This window comes from Dendrobates tinctorius, unplaced genomic scaffold (assembly GCF_039654945.1).
Source record: "Dendrobates tinctorius isolate UK_male_01 unplaced genomic scaffold, ASM3965494v1 ptg000120l, whole genome shotgun sequence".
NCBI classification, from domain to species: domain Eukaryota; kingdom Metazoa; phylum Chordata; class Amphibia; order Anura; family Dendrobatidae; genus Dendrobates; species Dendrobates tinctorius.
In genome coordinates, this window is record NW_027361788.1 from 14,295,452 (window position 1) to 14,313,725 (window position 18,274).

Below are 18,274 nucleotides of genomic sequence, written 5' to 3' on the forward strand. Positions count from 1 at the left end.
CCTTTTTTAAAATGGTTTGCACCTTACCACTTGTATATTTGGTTCCATTATCTGCATGCAGGGATTTTGGCATTCTTCCAAATTTGTTAAACACTACAGTAAAGCCCCTTTTACATTTAGCGATGCACCAGCGATCCCGACCACGATACGACCCGGTCAGGATCGCTGGTGCATCGCTAAATGGTCGCTAGCGAGCTGCCAAACAGGCAGATCTCACAGCGACGTAGCGACGCAGCAGCGGTCGTTACTTACAGTACCTTTCAGACGCGGCGATGATGTCGTCCTCCCGCCCGCGTCCACACGTCGCTCGTCGGCGCCAGCAGGAAGCCCAGCAGGAAGCGGCCGACGAGAAATGGATGTGGACGATCTTGCGCGATCAGCGGTAGCCAGCGGGTGAGCCGGTCGGAGGTAAGTATCACACATATCACAAGTATCGCTGCTGCTTCACAAAATCGGTGACGTTTTAGCGATATTGCTAGCGATATTGCAATGTGTAAAGCCCCCTTTAGATATTCCTGAAGCTTCTTACTATGAAGCAGGTAGGCGACTGTATATCTGGAGTAGTCATCAATAAATGTGAGAAAATATCTCTTCTTGCTGGGAGTGTGAACACTCATTGGTCCGAATACATCTGTATGTATCAGATCCAGTGGCTGTGCAGATCTAGTGGTGCTTATTTTAGGAAAGGATTTTCTGGACATTTTCCCTTTAAGACCGCTAGTGCACTTCATCATTTGACTACACTGGTTGATTTCAATACCATTTGCAAGTTGAGCTAGCTTCCCTACTGCTTCTGTGTGTCTGTGCCCAAGATGTCTGTGCCATACATGGATACAGTTCTTATGTAGATCTTATCTAGCACTCTACACTTACTTTGCATTTTAGCTGATAAAGTTCATCTTGGCTTTTTCCTTCTGCAAGAGTGCGACCCTTCTTTGAGATGATGCAACTGTTATTTTTAAAAGTAACTACATTCCCCTTTTGCATGAGCTTCTTTACTGACAGAAGATTGCTTTCAAGGCTGGGAACATAGAGAACATCCTTTGTTGGGATCTTTCTGCTTTATGCTGAGGAAAATGGGCAGCGGAGGTAGCCGTCTCCTACTCCTTCAAAGTCATACAGTGACCATTAGCTAAGATGACATTTTCTGACTTGCTTTCATTAAGGTCAATGAAGAAATCCTTGTTATTTGTCATATGGCTGCTTGCACCAGAATCTATACACCGTATATGCTTTGCAGATGGGCCTGTACTGGCATTAAATGCAGCTTCAACACATACAGAATCTTCCTTTACAGCTGTTTTAACCCTTTGATGACTGTTCTGCCTTTTAAAATGACTCATTCTTGCTTTTCAAATTCTGCAGTCTGCTCTAAGGTGGTCAGGCTTTTTACAGACAAAACATTCATGAGTTTCTCTTAGATTGCTCTTATATTTAGGGAAATCCTGTGTGTTTAATGCTGTTTCTGCTCTGGATTGATTACTGATGCTTACCTGCTGCATTTTTCTCTTGAATTCATCCACGAGTTTGACTTTAACATACTCTAGTGTCAGCTCATCATCTGGCCGTGCATCTAGTGCAGTCACGAGTGTGTCATAACTTTCTGGAAGACCACTTAATAGAAGTGCAGCAACATGAAAATCTTTAATTTCTTCTCCAATACCCCTGAGATGCTCCACAATCTCTAGGGTGTTTCTTACAGAGTCCTGCATATTCTGTCCATCACTTAGCTTAGACTGATACAGTTTTCTCATGAGATAAAGCTTATTGCTGAGATTTGATCTTTCATCATGCACTTTCTGTTACTCATCCCACATCTCATTTGAAGTTGCACACTTGCATATATGCACAATCTGATTATCATCTACACTGAGGGAGATTGTGATTTGTGCTTTCTGATCCTTCTCTTGCCAATCATCTGGTAATGGATGAGGCACTTGTTCCTGAGTATATCTCCATGTACCTTCTCTTATGAGCAGCATCTTCACCTTGAATTTTCAGGACTGTTAGTTCTGGTTAGTGAGGCTTGGCACTGAGAACTTGACAAGATTGCTGCTAGTGGACATCTACTCTGTTGCTCTGTGCTGCTTTTTCTTTGGGCTCCTGTTGCTGTGTTCCTCTGGGGTTCTGTGTCACTCTGGGCAAATAATCTGTTGGCAGAAGATTATTCAGGATACTCTCCAAGCGTGTGACAACAGACCTTCTTTAGTCAGGAACATTCAGCAACAATATATGATAAGCTTAATAGATCAGGATTAAATCATTTGTGTCTCTATGCATCATCTACAGCAGGCTGCTTCACTCATTCACAGACACAGGAAAACAGGAGATACAGTCACATGCTCTCCCTGCGTGAGCCTCTGAAAGTTTTTTCTTTAAACTTTATAAACAGCATACAAATCTAGCAACTAATCACTCATAGACAGGAATGGAGTTGTTGCACCAAACATATTCCAACAGCTCTTCTGTTTTGGGTTGCTGTCTTGATGCCCCCTACAGGTCATTGTATCAGGTAGCCTAGGTGAGCATCATCTCCTTATCACGTCTTCCTGGTGGTCTATTTCAAGATGGCTTCATCGTCTGGACCTCAGCTGGTGTTTTAGATGCAACTTATCCTTGGCTCCTGTCAGATTACTTTTCTGCTATACTTTTATGCTAAGGGCAAATATTTTAGACAGGTGTATGGATAAAATACTGTAAACTAAGAATGCACTCTAAAATGGAAGTGTTAATAGTTTATCATTATCAATTTTTAAATGTCAAAAGAAATGAAAAAAAAAATCTGAATCAAGCAATACTTGGTTGACCACCATTTGCCTTGAAAACAGCATCAATTCTTCTAGATACACTTGCACAAAGTGAGGGATTTTACATGACTATATTCACGGGTATGAGTAACAAATAATGCAAAACTGGTGATAATGACCATCATATTCATATGTAGGTTGAAAGACAGTCATTAATGGAAATAGGAACAGATGTGCAGCCAAACAACTCTGCTACAAAGGTGAGGTTATGGAAGACTGCAAGACTGAGCACAGCAACTTGACACAAGGTAGTTATACTGCATCTTCAAGGTCTCTCCCATGCAAAGATTTCAGACTGGGGTTTCAAAATATGTTGCTCAAGCTCTTTTGGAGAATCATCAGGAAAAGAGCAAATTGAGGACCGTAGATGCAGTTTTTGGGCAAGGAAATTAGTGCAGCAGATGAAAGACACATCATGCTTACTGTGAAATTGGAAGATGTCTAGCAGTACCATCAGCTCAGAACTGGCAGAAACCAGTGGGACCCAACATTTACTGTTCAGAGAAATCTGTTCAGAAGTGGTCTTCATGGAAAAAATGTGGCCATACCTTTGACATGGATATACTGTAAGCCCAAAATGTGAAATATTTGGCTGTTCTGAAGGCAGTTTGTTTGCCATATACTTTACATGAACATAAGCCATAATTATAAACCATTTCCCAGGTCGTCCAATATCGAGAACACCTCCTCCGCACCCTAACATGAACCTCCATAAGGGTGTTTAGCGCTAATGCACCGATGTAACCGCTATTTGTAACTTCAGTCCTGAACTCCTTATGTTTCTACTTTGAAGTGCTCACATCAGATATGCAAATGCTCAGTAATTAATTGCAGTGATAAGCAGTCACTAATTAGTAGACTGCAGCAAAATCTTTTGCAAGGGTAAATTTTAGAGCAAGCAATTTCCTAGTTTATCCAGTACTTAATACTGAACGCCTTGATGAGAATGTAATAATAACAGAGCCCGATAATGGGAACAAAATCATCTGAACGGAAGACAGAAGTGCGGCTATAATGAGTCAGCCCTGGCAGCGGTCTCCGAAAAATGAAACGGGACGCATTTCCTAATGTGAATGTCTAAATTAATTGTGCGCACATTGCAGAGTGTTTCTCCGTAATTGCACACTCTCATTACCACTAAATGTGAATCTCACCACTAAATGTGAATCTGAGATGTGTCTTACTTTTCTTTGTGTCTGTCTCTGGAAGAGATGGGTCAACCAGTATGGCCATCATTACAGATCAACAATCAGAAATTCAAGATTGTGCTCGCCAACTTCAATCTTATACCATATTAGTGGGTACCACCCATGGAGGCTTTTATACTTCTGCTCAACCATAGTGACCCATTAATCTAATATTCTAATATATACTTACCTTCTTCACATCCTGTTCTGTCCAGATCCCAGAATTCCAAGCGGAGCGGCGGAAGTTCACCGACCACCATATTGGGACACTCAAGTGATGGGTGTCTCAATATGGAAACTGCTGGTGGTACCAGCCTCTTGCGTGGTACCACCAGCAGAACACTGTCGCACCACACACACACACACACACACACACACACACACTGTATACGCTGTACACACGACACACACACACAAACACACACTGTATATGCCGTACGCACCACACCCACACACACACACTGTATATGCCATATGCACCACACACACATACTCTGTATATGCTGTATGCACCACACACACACGCACACACACACTGCGTACGCTGTTAGGGTTGTGGATCGTACTAAGTATAAAATATGAGAAAGTGCGATCGCAACCCGGGGTCCACCGTGCAGAGGTGGTATGCTGCTGCTAGGTAATGGCGGACGCTATACGGTGGTATAAAGGAAGAAGACACGGGGGTTAACGTCACCCGATGTGTACAGGGCGAATTCTGTTACCTCACAGAGCCGCACTACCGCAGAACATAAATGCCGGAGCCTGTTTAGCTCACAGAGCTCGGCAACGGAGCACACAGAATAATGTCACAGATCTTTGCCCCAAGGACACGGGGTCAGGGTCCCTCTAGACCTTCTGAGCGCGCGGCGTCGCACCTGCGGACACCACTATAGATGCTGACTATGGTGGAGTGTCGAGCACGTGCACCGTGGCGTGCAGAGCCACCGGTGGACACTGATGCCAGTCTCAGACTCTGCCTCTACCTACACCTAAGCCTGGGCGCTTAGCAGGCTAGGCTGCACAACACATGCGTACCAAGGGTAGGGGTTTCTTAATGAGTCATTCACCAGAGACATTCATACATGCATACAACACTCATTCCTCATAGTCTGGTAATGCAGTCTATATTAGTGGGTCGCCCTCCCAGGGCTGTGGGGTGCTCGGTACCGGGCCGGTGTCAGGGGGATGTGTCACAGCAGCAGTGACCCGGTCCATGGCCCTGGGCACCCAAGTAATGGGGGATGTAGTTAATGGAATGGAATAGTTCGTGACGCCACCTGTGGTGTTCAGCAAGAGAGATGTTAAGCCGACGCTGCAGACAGCTCCACTGGGACAGATGGTGTGGTGCAGCAGTGATGGTATAGCACTCCACAGGCAGGGCTAATGTCCCAGGGCAGTATAGCATTGGTTGGCATGGTGATGTAGCAGTGCCGTAAGGGTAGGAAGCAGACAAGACACAGCAGGGTGCAATTTCTGTACCTTTACTTGATAACTGCAGTCCAGGGTCCTGATTACAGATGGTATTGGAGCAGGCTAGCCTGGAAGCAACTCAGGGATTCTCTCTCACAGACGAGCTGTGCAGTCTCCTTCCTAGCGCCTTGTGGTGTGAAGCACTCCAATACTTAGTTACTCTGAAGTTCCTCCTGTCAGATGTTCCCAAGAACCTCACTTGCACGGCAGACAGCTGTAGCCTCTCTCGGGGACTCCTCTCTAGTCCTGGCTCTCTATCCAAGCTGCTGTTGTGCCTCAAGTCTTAGATGGGAGTAGGACATTTACCGCCTCCTACTCCTCTGGTATCTGCTGTAGGACCTTTAGTATCCGTACAGCCGTGGAGACCAGGCTCGTTTGTGCGCTCTCAAGCTGAGGGAGCTCTGCTTCCTAGCTCAACCTCCAGCTTCTTTCTACACGTCTGCACACTTCACCCTCTGCAGACTATCTGACCACTCCTTCCTCTTGGCCCTTAGAGGGCACCCCTCCCCTACATCCTGGTTCAGAGTTCCCCCTGGTGGCCTGGAGTGGAACTGTGTTGCCTGTATGGATTGACTGCGAGAGAGACCCATCATTGCCTCCAAGCCTGGCATTACCCTCCCCTGGAGGAAGGCAAAGCCACTGTGGCGACCATACTCCTGGGGGCGCCACACTAGCGCATGGCTAAGTGGCCATGCAACCCTTTTATAGCAGCGTCCTTCCGGGACCTTCCTAATGGTCCAATCCAAGCTCGAGAAGTAACTGAGCACGTGACCTCCGATCTCCAATGGGAGATCGTCCCACGGGCATGCTCACTGGACCAAATGGAGGACTTAGTCCCTGGAGTAGCTCGCTGCTGACCAGCATGCATTGCTGTAGCTGGACCAGAGGTGGCAGCAGCAACCAAACCCACAGAGCTAGTCTGGGCAGAGTGCCGGGACCGACGAGTCTGCTGAGCAAACTCCTCTGCGGCTGAAGAGGAATGGGAGACCGCCAGAAGCAAGGCTCGGGATTCCCAATGTGCAGCGACAGGAACACGACACCTAACATATGCCATAGGCAGCCTCTTGCGTGGTACAACCAGCGGAACACCGTCGCGAGCACGCCGTCGTCGGGATCAGCCAAATGATTCACTGACCTCCACCATCTTTGTACAGGAGGAGCGCGTGCGCAGTTTTAATATGACCACCACTATCTGTCTGCACAAAGATGGTGGTGGTCTGATTTACTGCGCCTGCATGAGTTCCGCACAGGCGCAGTAAATCATTCAGCTGATCCCAGCAGCAGATGCGCAACGTGTGGCACAGGGGTGAGAGAGACCGAGCACAGGGGGGAGATAGGTCAAACAAGACAGCACATGAGGGAAGAACTCAGCACAGGAAGGAGAGAGACAGCAGACAAGGGGGAAAGCACAATGGGGTAGACAGATCAAAGAAGAGAGCACAGATGGGAGAAGTCAGCACATGGGGAAAGAGAGAGTGGATAGATTGGTGAGTAGAGTTGAGTGAAAAGGGTCGGTCAAATTCATAAGTCGTTGACTTTCGCTGAAGTCGGGTTTCACGAATCGAAACCCGACCATAGCATGAGGTCGGCCACGAGGTCAGTGACCAGAGCGCCAAAGTCGCGTTTCAAATGATGCTTCCAGCGCCCTTTTTCAGCCAATGATGGAGGACGCACACTGTGAGCAACGCGATGACATGGGCAGCGGTCACCACCATCTTTGAGAAGGGCATGCAAAGTGATTGGCTTGCTTTGTGTGGCGTCACAGGGGCTATAAAAGGGCGTGCACGCCGACCGCCATCTTACTTCTGCCAATATTAGCATTAGGAAGAGGTTGCAGCTGCTGATTCTGAATAAGGGAGAGCGTTAGGCAGGGAAGAAGAACCAAAAAACTGCTTCTGCTGTTAGCGATTTCCACTGCACAACAGTTTGTGTGCAGTGACAGGGGAGGCTATATTTTTTGTGCATCAGCTCTGTTGGTTATTAGGCTGCTTTATAAGGCTCCCTGATAGCAAGGCTGTTTGCACACTGCTGTGCAAACTGCTTTTTTAAAAGCAAAAATACTTTTCTTCCTCTTTTCTGCACAGTTACCAAACGTTCATTTTTCCACACTTTTGTGTGCAGCAGTCCTGCTTATTAGGCTGCCTGCTGCCATACTTGGACTGAGAGCATCATTGCCAGCCTCCTAAAATCTCTAGGGAGCTTCCAATTCTCCCCAATACTATATAAACCTTGTACCTGGTCATACACCTGCCTACTTCAGCCTGTTAAATTGAGGTGTAATCTGTAGTGGGCCTGAGATAATAGTTCAGCGTCCTAAAATCTCTAGGGAGCTTCCAATTCTCCCCAATACTATATACACCTTGTACTTTGTCATACACCAGCCTATTTCAGCCTGTTAAATTGAGGTGTAATCTATAGTGGGCCTGAGATAATAGTTCAGCCTCCTAAAATCTCTAGGGAGCTTCCAATTCTCCCCAATACTATATACACACCTTGTACTTTGTCATACACCTGTCTATTTCAGCCTGTTAAATTGAGGTGTAATCTATAGTGGGCCTGAGATAATAGTTCAGCCTCCTAAAATCTCTAGGGAGCTTCCAATTCTCCCCAATACTATATACACACCTTGTACTTTGTCATACACCAGCCAATTTCAGCCTGTTAAATTGAGGTGTAATCTATAGTGGGCCTGAGATAATAGTTCAGCCTCCTAAAATCTCTAGGGAGCTTCCAATTCTCCCCAATACTATATACACACCTTGTACTTTGTCATACACCAGCCAATTTCAGCCTGTTAAATTGAGGTGTAATCTGTAGTGGGCCTGAGATAATAGTTCAACCTCCTAAAATCTCTAGGGAGCTTCCAATTCTCCCCAATACTATATACACACCTTGTACTTTGTCATACACCAGCCAATTTAAGCCTGTTAAATTGAGGTGTAATCTATAGTGGGCCTGAGATAATAGTTCAGCCTCCTAAAATCTCTAGGGAGCTTCCAATTCTCCCCAATACTATATACACCTTGTACCTTGTCATAAACCAGCCTATTTCAGCCTGTTAAATTGAGGTTTAATCTATAGTGGGCCTGAGATAATAGTTCAGCCTCCTAAAATCTCTAGGGAGATTCAAATTCTCCACAATACTATATACATCTTGTACCTTCTCATACACCAGCCTATTTCAGCCTGTTAAATTGAGGTGTAATCTATAGTGGGCCTGACACAATAGTTCAGCCTCCTAAAATCTCTAGGGAGATTCAAATTCTCCGCAATACTATACACACCTTGTACTTTGTCATACACCAGCCAATTTCAGCCTGTTAAATTGAGGTGTAACCTCTAGTGGGCCTGAGATAATAGTTCAGCCTCCTAAAATCTCTAGGGAGATTCAAATTCTCCACAATACTATATACAAATTGTACCTTGTTTTACAGTACCATATAGCTGGTGGTATTTTGGGTACATTTTTCCAAAAATGAGGAAGTATGGTGGAAGAGGCCGTGGAAGTTGGCGGGGGTTTGCCAGTTGGTTCTGATGGTGGTGAGGGTGTTGGTGCATCTGCTGGTAGTGGTAAAAGCACAATAGCACCTAAGGCAGGAGGTGTTGAGCCTGCGTCATCGTCTGGCTCCACAAGGCCTCGAAGGCTCCCTTTTCTGGGAGTAGGGAAACCGCTTTTAAAGCTGGAGCTTCAGGAACAAGTTTTGACTTACATTGCTGACACAGCCTCCAGCTCTATCGCCTCTGAAGTTTCAAAAAATAAAAGCACTGAGTCGTCAGTGGAGGCTCCTGGTCAGGAACAACACCTTTCCTTGTGTCCTTCACCCCTACCAAAAGTGAAGGATACAAAGAAGGTAGTGAAAGATTATGTAAAGATCTTATGGGACAATGTAATGCAAGGTATACGACCCAAAATCATAATTAATGTCCCAATATACTACAACATTATGGACTGTAATTGACCGGTTGCAAAATTTACATAGAGAGAGGGGGGACGGATCCAAGAAAGCAACCAAAGGTCATAGTGAAAAATGCTTTATTGTGTGGTAATGCACAGAACAAATTAAAACATGCAGCAGTGCTTGTTAGTCATTTACAAAAGATAATAAGGGCATGGTGGACTATGTTGCCAATAATAAGCAGGTATTGCCATGTATGACATAAAAGAATTGTCACTCATCAGGATCAAAGCAGCACAAGAAAGTATAATGCAATCCTAGTACCTATAAAGCTGTCCTCAAATAAGGACTAATGCATAGCATATAGAATAGAAGTCACAATAGCATAAGTATGTTAAAAACTACCTGAGAGTTGCAAGTGCAGGCAAACAAAGGTCCCCGTGCCCGCCCCAACGCGCGTTTCGGAAGCACCTTCGTCAGGGGACAGTCTAGCACTGCTGCTTGTTTTAATTTGTTCTGTGCGTTACCACACAATAAAGCATTTTTCACTATGACCTTTGGTTGCTTTCTTGGATCCGTCCCCCCTCTCTCTCAAAAGTGAATGATGTAGCAGGCCACACTACAGATTACTCCATGGAGCACTTTTCACATACCATGCCTGGGTTATCAAGTCAAATCGTGAATTCCCCAGTCCAAGATGAATCGGACATGGAGTGCACTGATGCACAGCCACTGCTAGATTTTTCTGCTGGTACATTCACTCAGAGCACGACATTGTCCTCGCAGTGTACTGAGCCAGAATCTGACCCTGATGAAACTCAGGTGCCACTTCCCGCATACTATACCACCTTACACGGTGACACAGGGGAAGAGAGTGCCAATAGCTCAGAAGAGGAGGAGGAGCATCCGCAGCGGGTATCGACATCGCAACAACAGCCCGTAGCAGTCCAAAAACGGTTTACAAAAACCCAAAGAGTTGCAGGACAGCTTGGCCAGATGGTCAAATTAGCACAGCTTGCAAGGCCTCAAAATGTCTTCTGTTGTGAGTTCATTTTCCCCTCCACCACTGAGGCCCGATGAACTCCCTTTTCTGGTAAAGAAAGGTAGTGAGCCTGATTATCAAGCACCTGAGACTAATGATGATGACTGGCTGAGTGGAGTTACTGACTGGATATAAGGCCGCCGACGCCATTCTGCCCTGCGGGTGATTTCCCTGAGGGATCCTTGGAGACCAGTCTGAATTCCTGCTCTTCTAAAGCTAAGTTTTCTGCTCAGCTTTTTGCATTTGTGCTTTGACTTTGTTTTTGCTTTGTTTTTCTGGATTTCTGCCATTCCCTGCTGGGGTGTGCTGAATTCCTTTAGCTCTGTCTTCAGAAAATACCTGAGTGCTGATATAGTTTTTGAAGCCTAGCTGCTTCAGGGTCTTTTTCCATATCAGCCTGTTGACTTTTGTCTTTGATAGGGTTTTGGCAGATTGCAGACAGCAACCTTCCTTTCCTGTCCTGTTTAGTTAGCTTGGGCCCCATCGTTTGCTCAGCCTATCTTTCTATCTTTGTGAGTGTTTTTTCATCTTGCTTCACCGTCATTATATGTTGGGGGCTGCCTTTTGCTTTGGGGTCTGCTCTGGGGCAGTTTAGATTTCCTTTTCTGTCTTTAGGCTATTTTTCTCTCCGGCTGTGATCGAGGGGTCTAGGGCTCTGTAGGAACCCCCCACGGCTACTGCTAGTTGTGTTGATAGGTTCAGGGGTATGCAATCTGAAAGTTGCCAACTTCTCTGGTTTTCTGGACGTAGCTTCTATTTTTGTGTCTGCCTCCTACGGTGACTCTATCATAACAGAATCACCCGCCATAACGCAGATCCTAGGGTACTCAATAGCAGGAAAGAATTGTAAAAAAAAAAAAAAAAAAGTGTGTATATTTTTTCCTCTATATCTCTGAGGCCGTAGGGGGAATTTTTTTTTCTCTCAATGGAGATAAAGCAATTGTCTGATCGTGTGGAGCAGCTCGCTGCCGAAGTGCGGGGAATTTCCGCCTACCTTGCTCATTCACATGCTGCTGAACCAAAGATTCCTACACCTGATGTATTTCTTGGGGATCGGTCTACATTTTTGAATTTCAAAAATAATTGTAAATTATTTTTTGCCTTGAAGCCTAACTCGTCAGGGAGCTCCGCGCAGCAGGTTAAAATTGTCATCTCTTTGCTGCGTGGCGATCCCCAGGATTGGGCATTTTCTTTGAAACCAGATGATCCTATTCTGACTAATGTGAACGCATTTTTTCAAGCCTTGGGGTTGTTGTATGACAAACCTAATGCTATTGATCAGGCTGAAAAGACCCTGCTGGCATTGAACCAGGGTCGAGATTCTGCAGAATTGTACTGTCAAAAATTCCGAAAGTTGGCGGTACTTACTACCTGGAATGATAATGCCTTGGCTGCTCTCTTTCGGAAGGGTTTGTCAGAAGCCGTAAAAGATACTATGGTGGGATTTCCTGTTCCCTCTGGTCTGGATGATTCTATGTCATTAGCCATTCAGGTTGATCGGCGTTTGCGTGAACGCAGGATTGCACGAGAGGTGTTGCCACCAGTTGAACAGGTGTCTGAACCTATGCAATGTGATAGAGTTTTGTCCAGAGAGCAGCGTCAGGAGTTCAGAAGGCGTAATAAGTTGTGTTTTTTCTGTGGAGATGCCTCGCATATTATTTCTGTCTGTCCTAAACGAGAGAAACGCTTTGCACAAACGTTTTCTGTTGGTGGTATTCAACCTAAGTTTCTTCTGGCTATTACTCTGATCTGCTCCCTGTCCACATTTTCCGCCAAGGCTTTTGTGGATTCGGGAGCAGCTCTAAACCTAATGGACTTGGATTTTGCTAAACGTTGTGGATTTCCGATGACACCCCTGCAGACGCCTATCCCTTTGAGGGGGATTGATGCTACTCCTTTGGCGAAAAATAAACCTCAGTTTTGGACCCAGGTGGTAATGCGGGTCGCCCCAGACCATCAAGAAAATTGCAGATTTTTGGTGTTGCATAATCTGCATGATACCATTGTTCTGGGGTTTCCCTGGTTACAAATTCATAATCCAGTTTTGGATTGGAAATCTGTGTCTGTGGTGAGTTGGGGTTGTCGGTGTGCCTTTAGTGAGGCTCCGGTGTTTTCCACCTCTCCTCAGTCGCATGATGTTCCTGACTATTTGGCGGACTTTTATGATGTATTTAGTGAGAATGAGTCTGCGTGTCTGCCTCCTCATAGGAGTTATGACTGTGCAATTGAACTGAGCCCGGGGTGTAAATTTCCCAAGGGTCGGCTCTTCAATTTATCGGTACCCGAACACGAGGCTATGCGATCCTATATTAAGGAGGCGTTGGAGAAGGGTCATATTAGACCATCCTCGTCACCCTTAGGTGCCGGTTTTTTTTTTGTAGCCAAAAAGGATGGATCATTAAGACCTTGTATTGATTATCGTGCCCTCAACAAAATTACTGTTAAATATCAGTATCCGTTACCCCTGATTTCGGATCTATTCTCTAGAGTTAAAGGTGCTTGCTGGTTTACCAAGCTTGACCTCAGGGGGGCGTATAATCTTATTCGCATTAAGCATGGGGATGAATGGAAGACGGCGTTTAATACTCCGGAGGGACATTTTGAGTACCTGGTGATGCCTTTTGGGCTCACTAAAGCCCCTTCTGTCTTCCAGTGCTTCATGAACGATATTTTCCGAGACTTTGTCGATAAATTTTTGATTATCTATCTGGATGATATTTTGATCTTCTCCAAGGATTGGGATTCTCATGTGGAACATATTCGGACTGTGTTCCGGATCTTGAGGGAGAATTCCCTGTATGTCAAAGGATCTAAATGCCTTTTTGGAGTACAGAGGATTTCTTTTTTGGGATTTATTTTGTCTCCGTCAACTATTGAAATGGACCCGGCCAAGGTACAGGCCATTTACGATTGGGTTCAGCCCACTTCTTTGAAGACCCTCCAGAAGGTTTTGGGTTTTGCTAATTTTTATCGGAAATTTATAGCTAATTTTTCTGGTATTGCCAAGCCATTGACTGATTTGACTAGGAAGGGTGCTGATGTGTTAAATTGGTCTCCGGAGGCTGTTTCTTCCTTTCAGGAGCTGAAGCGAAGATTCACCTCCGCCCCGGTTTTGCGGCAACCTGATGTCTCACTTCCGTTCCAGGTAGAGGTGGATGCTTCTGAGATTGGTGCAGGAGCTGTTTTGTCCCAAAGGGATCCTGTAACATCTAAAATGAATCCCTGTGCTTTCTTTTCCCGAAAGTTCTCTCCATCTGAATGTAACTATGATGTGGGGAATCGGGAACTGTTGGCCATGAAATGGGCATTTGAGGAGTGGAGACATTGGTTGGAGGGAGCTAAACATTAAGTTGTGGTCCTCACTGACCACAAGAATTTGATTTACCTAGAGTCGGCTAAGCGCTTGAACCCTAGACAGGCTAGGTGGGCCTTGTTTTTTACACGTTTTGATTTTGTGGTTTCTTTTCTTCCTGGAACTAAGAATGTCAAGGCAGACGCCCTCTCTAGGAGCTTCTTTGTTGATTCTCCTGTGGTGACCAAGCCTGCTACCATCTTAGGCGAAGGGGTAGTTCTTTCTGCCATCTCGCCCGATTTGAGACGTGCTCTGGAAGAGTTCCAGGAGGACAAACCTGAGTGTTGTCCCAGTGGAAAGTTGTATGTTCCTGACCAGTGGAAGAAGAGAGTGATGTCTGAAGTTCATTGCTCTGCTTTGGCTGGTCATCCAGGTATTTTTGGTACTAGAGATCTGGTGAGTCGGTCTTTTTGGTGGCCCTCCTTGTCTCGTGATGTCAGGAATTTTGTGCAGTCCTGTGGGACTTGCTCCCGGTCTAAATCGTGTTCTCGTTCTAGTGGGTTGTTGATGCCTTTGCCTGTCCCCAAGAGGCCATGGACCCATATTTCAATGGATTTCATCTCTGATATGCTTGTCTCTCAAAGGATGACTGTTATTTGGGTGATTTGTGATAGGTTCTCTAAGATGATTCATCTTGTACCACTCCCTAAGTTGCCGTCTTCCTCTGAGTTGGTGCCCCTGTTTTTGCAACAGGTGGTTCGCTTGCACGGGATTCCTGAGAACATTGTATCTGACAGAGGAGTTCAGTTTGTGTCTAGATTTTGGAGAACTTTCTGTTCCAAGCTGGGAATTCAGTTGTCCTTCTCCTCTGCTTTTCACCCTCAGACCAATGGGCAGACAGAGAGAACAAACCAGACCTTGGAGTCGTATTTGAGATGTTTTATTTCTGCTGATCAGGATGATTGGGTTTCATTTTTGCCCTTGGCCGAATTTGCTTTAAATAATAGAGCTAGTTCTGCCACTTTGATGTCACCTTTTTTTTGTAACTTTGGGTTTCATCGTCGATTTTCTTCAGGGCAGGTGGAGCCCTCTGCCTGCCCAGGTGTTGACACTGTGGTGGAGAGAATGCACCAGATCTGGGACCAAGTGGTGGATAAGTTATCTCTCTCCCAGGAAAAGGCCCAGCGGTTTTCCAACCGACATAGGACCATTGGTCCCCAGTTTAAGGTTGGTGATATGGTGTGGTTATCATCAAAAAATATTGCTATGAAAGTGGCTTCTCCTAAGTTTAAGCCTAGATTTATTGGACCTTACAATATTTTGGAGATTATTAATCCGGTCTCTTTTCGTTTGGCTCTTCCTCTCACATTTAAAATCCATAATGTGTTCCATAAATCTTTGTTGAAGAGGTTTGTTGAACCTGTTGTTCCGGGGGTGGCACCTCCAGACCCTGTATTGGTTGAAGGTAACATGGAATATGAGGTAGAGAAAATACTGGATTCCCATCTGGCTAGACGGAGACTCCAGTATTTAGTTAAGTGGAAGGGTTATGGTCTGGAGGATAATTCCTGGGTCTCTGCCTCTGATGTTCATGCCAAAAGATTGCTGCGTGCCTTTCATCGGGCTCACCCTGATCGCCCTGGTGGCGTGGTTGAGGGTTCAGTGACCCCTCCTCAAGGGGGAGGTACTGTTGTGAGTTCATTTTCCCCTCCACCACTGAGGTCCGATGAACTCCCTCTTCTGGTAAAGAAAGGTAGTGAGCCTGATTATCAAGCACCTGAGACTAATGATGATGACTGGCTGAGTGGAGTTACTGACTGGATATAAGGCCGCCGACGCCCTTCTGCCCTGCGGGTGATTTCCCTGAGGGATCCTTGGAGACCAGTCTGAATTCCTGCTCTTCTAAAGCTAAGTTTTCTGCTCAGCTTTTTGCATTTGTGCTTTGACTTTGTTTTTGCTTTGTTTTTCTGGATTTCTGCCATTCCCTGCTGGGGTGTGCTGAATTCCTTTAGCTCTGTCTTCAGAAAATACCTGAGTGCTGGTATAGTTTTTGAAGCCTAGCTGCTTCAGGGTCTTTTTCCATATCAGCCTGTTGGCTTTTGTCTTTGATAGGGTTTTGGCAGATTGCAGACAGCAACCTTCCTTTCCTGTCCTGTTAGTTAGCTTGGGCCCCATCGTTTGCTCAGCCTATCTTTCTATCTTTGTGAGTGTTTTTTCATCTTGCTTCACCGTCATTATATGTTGGGGGCTGCCTTTTGCTTTGGGGTCTGCTCTGGGGCAGTTTAGATTTCCTTTTCTGTCTTTAGGCTATTTATCTCTCCGGCTGTGATCGAGGGGTCTAGGGCTCCGTAGGAATCCCCCACAGCTACTGCTAGTTGTGTTGATAGGTTCAGGGGTCTGCAATCTGATAGTTGCCAACTTCTCTGGTTTTCTGGACGTAGCTTCTATTTTTGAGTCTGCCTCCTACAGTGACTCTATCATAACAGTCTTCCATAGTAGGAAGAGTGCAGTGTGGCACTTTTTTGAACAAAATCCTAATGATCAGGCAAAGGTTATCTGTAAGAAGAGCGCAAAGACCTTTAGCCGAGGGAAAAATCTGAGAAATTTGAACACCAGTTGCATGCTTAGACATTTAACCACCATGCACTTGCAAGCGTGGACGGACTACCAAACCTCACGTACCACATGTGCACCTGCTCCGAATGAAGGTAGTCAGCAACGCTACATCGCTTCCCCCACTGTAAGCCCACCAGTTAGCACACCACCAGCAGCAAATGTTGAGATGTCGTCGCAAGGCCAAAGCAGTCAGGGCATCACAATGTTATTGCTACGAAAGACTGAATCTAGACCATCAGCAAGACCACCAACACCATCACCAACCCTCTCTCAGTCCACCATGTCCACTGCTAGTTCCACCATATGCAGCTCTCAAGTCCAGCTCACCCTACCAGAGACTCTCAGTAGGACAAGAAAGTACTCAACCTCTCATCCGCGTACACAGTGTTTGAACGCCCACATTGCCAAACTAATCTCGTTAGAGATGATGCCCTACCGGTTGGTTGAAAGCGAAGCTGTCATGATCCCAGTGCAGGTTTTGACCTGCACATCAGGGGTTAATGTCTTGAGCTCAGTGCAGGCTTTGACCTGCACACCTGGGGTTAATTATTGTGGCCTCTCTTTGGTTCATGCAGAGCTTTTTATTGCCCTGAGATACTCCAATCCCTGTCAGTTATACTTTTGCCTTTGGCCGAGTGTTGTGACCCCTGTGTGCCTGTTCGTTGTCTTATAGCTTGCTTATATGGTTCTGATCCGGTTCTGTCCCCCATTGTGAGTTTGCCTGTTGATTCTGTACTGTATATTTGCTTCTCTGGTTTCTGACTTCTTGGCTACGTCTCGACTATCCATTCTGTCTTGCCCTTTGGTAATTGTCGTGCTATCTTGTGCTTTGACCCCGGCCTGATCTGGTTTATTTCCCTGTCTATGCCTATTAGTAACTTTGTTCCGTAGTTACCATTCTAGGAGTTTTCCTGCAGCTCCTAACTCTCCGGAGTTTAGGCCATGCCCCCAGCAGTCACATGCTTCAGGTCCTGTGGGTCTGAAGCACGCATCTTCTCTGCTGCTGCCCGCTCCACAGGTATCTCTGAGCACAGGTTGTCTTACTCAGGACACGAGCACTGGCTCAGTGAGCAAGTGCAGTGCGGTGTTTCTGACATTATAACTGACCGTGAACTTTTTTCTCTCCTCACTTCTGCAGCATGGACCCAATGCATGCCTTATCTGAGCAGGTGAAATGCTTAACTCAGTCGCTGCAGAAACTATGTTTGGAACACCAAGCTCTGGCCCAGTCCCAACGGCAGGTTGCGGACTCGGTTCAGGGGGTGCTTTCCGCAGGCTTTCAGCAGGTGGGCAATAGAGATGTCATTTTAGTCCCACCCGAATCCCCGGTTAAGTTACCAGATATGTTTGCTGGTGACAAAAATGAATTTAGAGCGTTTAAAGAGGGCTGTAAGCTCTTTTTCTCCTTGAGACCCCGCTCCTCTGGGGATGAGAAACAGAGGGTGGGGGTAGTTATGTTCCCTCCTTAGGGGGTCCCCACAAGCCTGGGCATTTTCTCTTTCCTCTTCTGCCCCAGAGAGAATGACTGTGGATGCGTTTTTTGAGGCCTTAGGACTTATTTACTATGAGCCAGATAGAGTACGTTTGGCTGAGGACAAGGTGATGAGTGTCTGTCAGGGGAAGCACTCGGTCGAGTGGTTCTGTTCTGAATTTAGGCGTTGGGCAGCTCAGGTTTCTTGGAGTGATGCCGCCCTTCGGGGGCTGTTCCGTAGAGGCCTGTGTGAACGTCTGAAGGATGCCCTGGCACTCCTTCCTCCACCTGACTCCCTGGAGGATGCCATGACCCAAGCGGTTCGCATGGATCGCAGACTGCGGGCTAGAGGCGTTATGCAACTGGAAGCATCATTATTCTCCAGTGGAGATGAGACCCGGACTCTTCCTGTGGCTATGGAGGTGAGCGCTGTCACCTGTGAGGAAAAGGAAAGAAGATGCCGCCGGGAGAAGCAGTTGTGCTTCTATTGTGG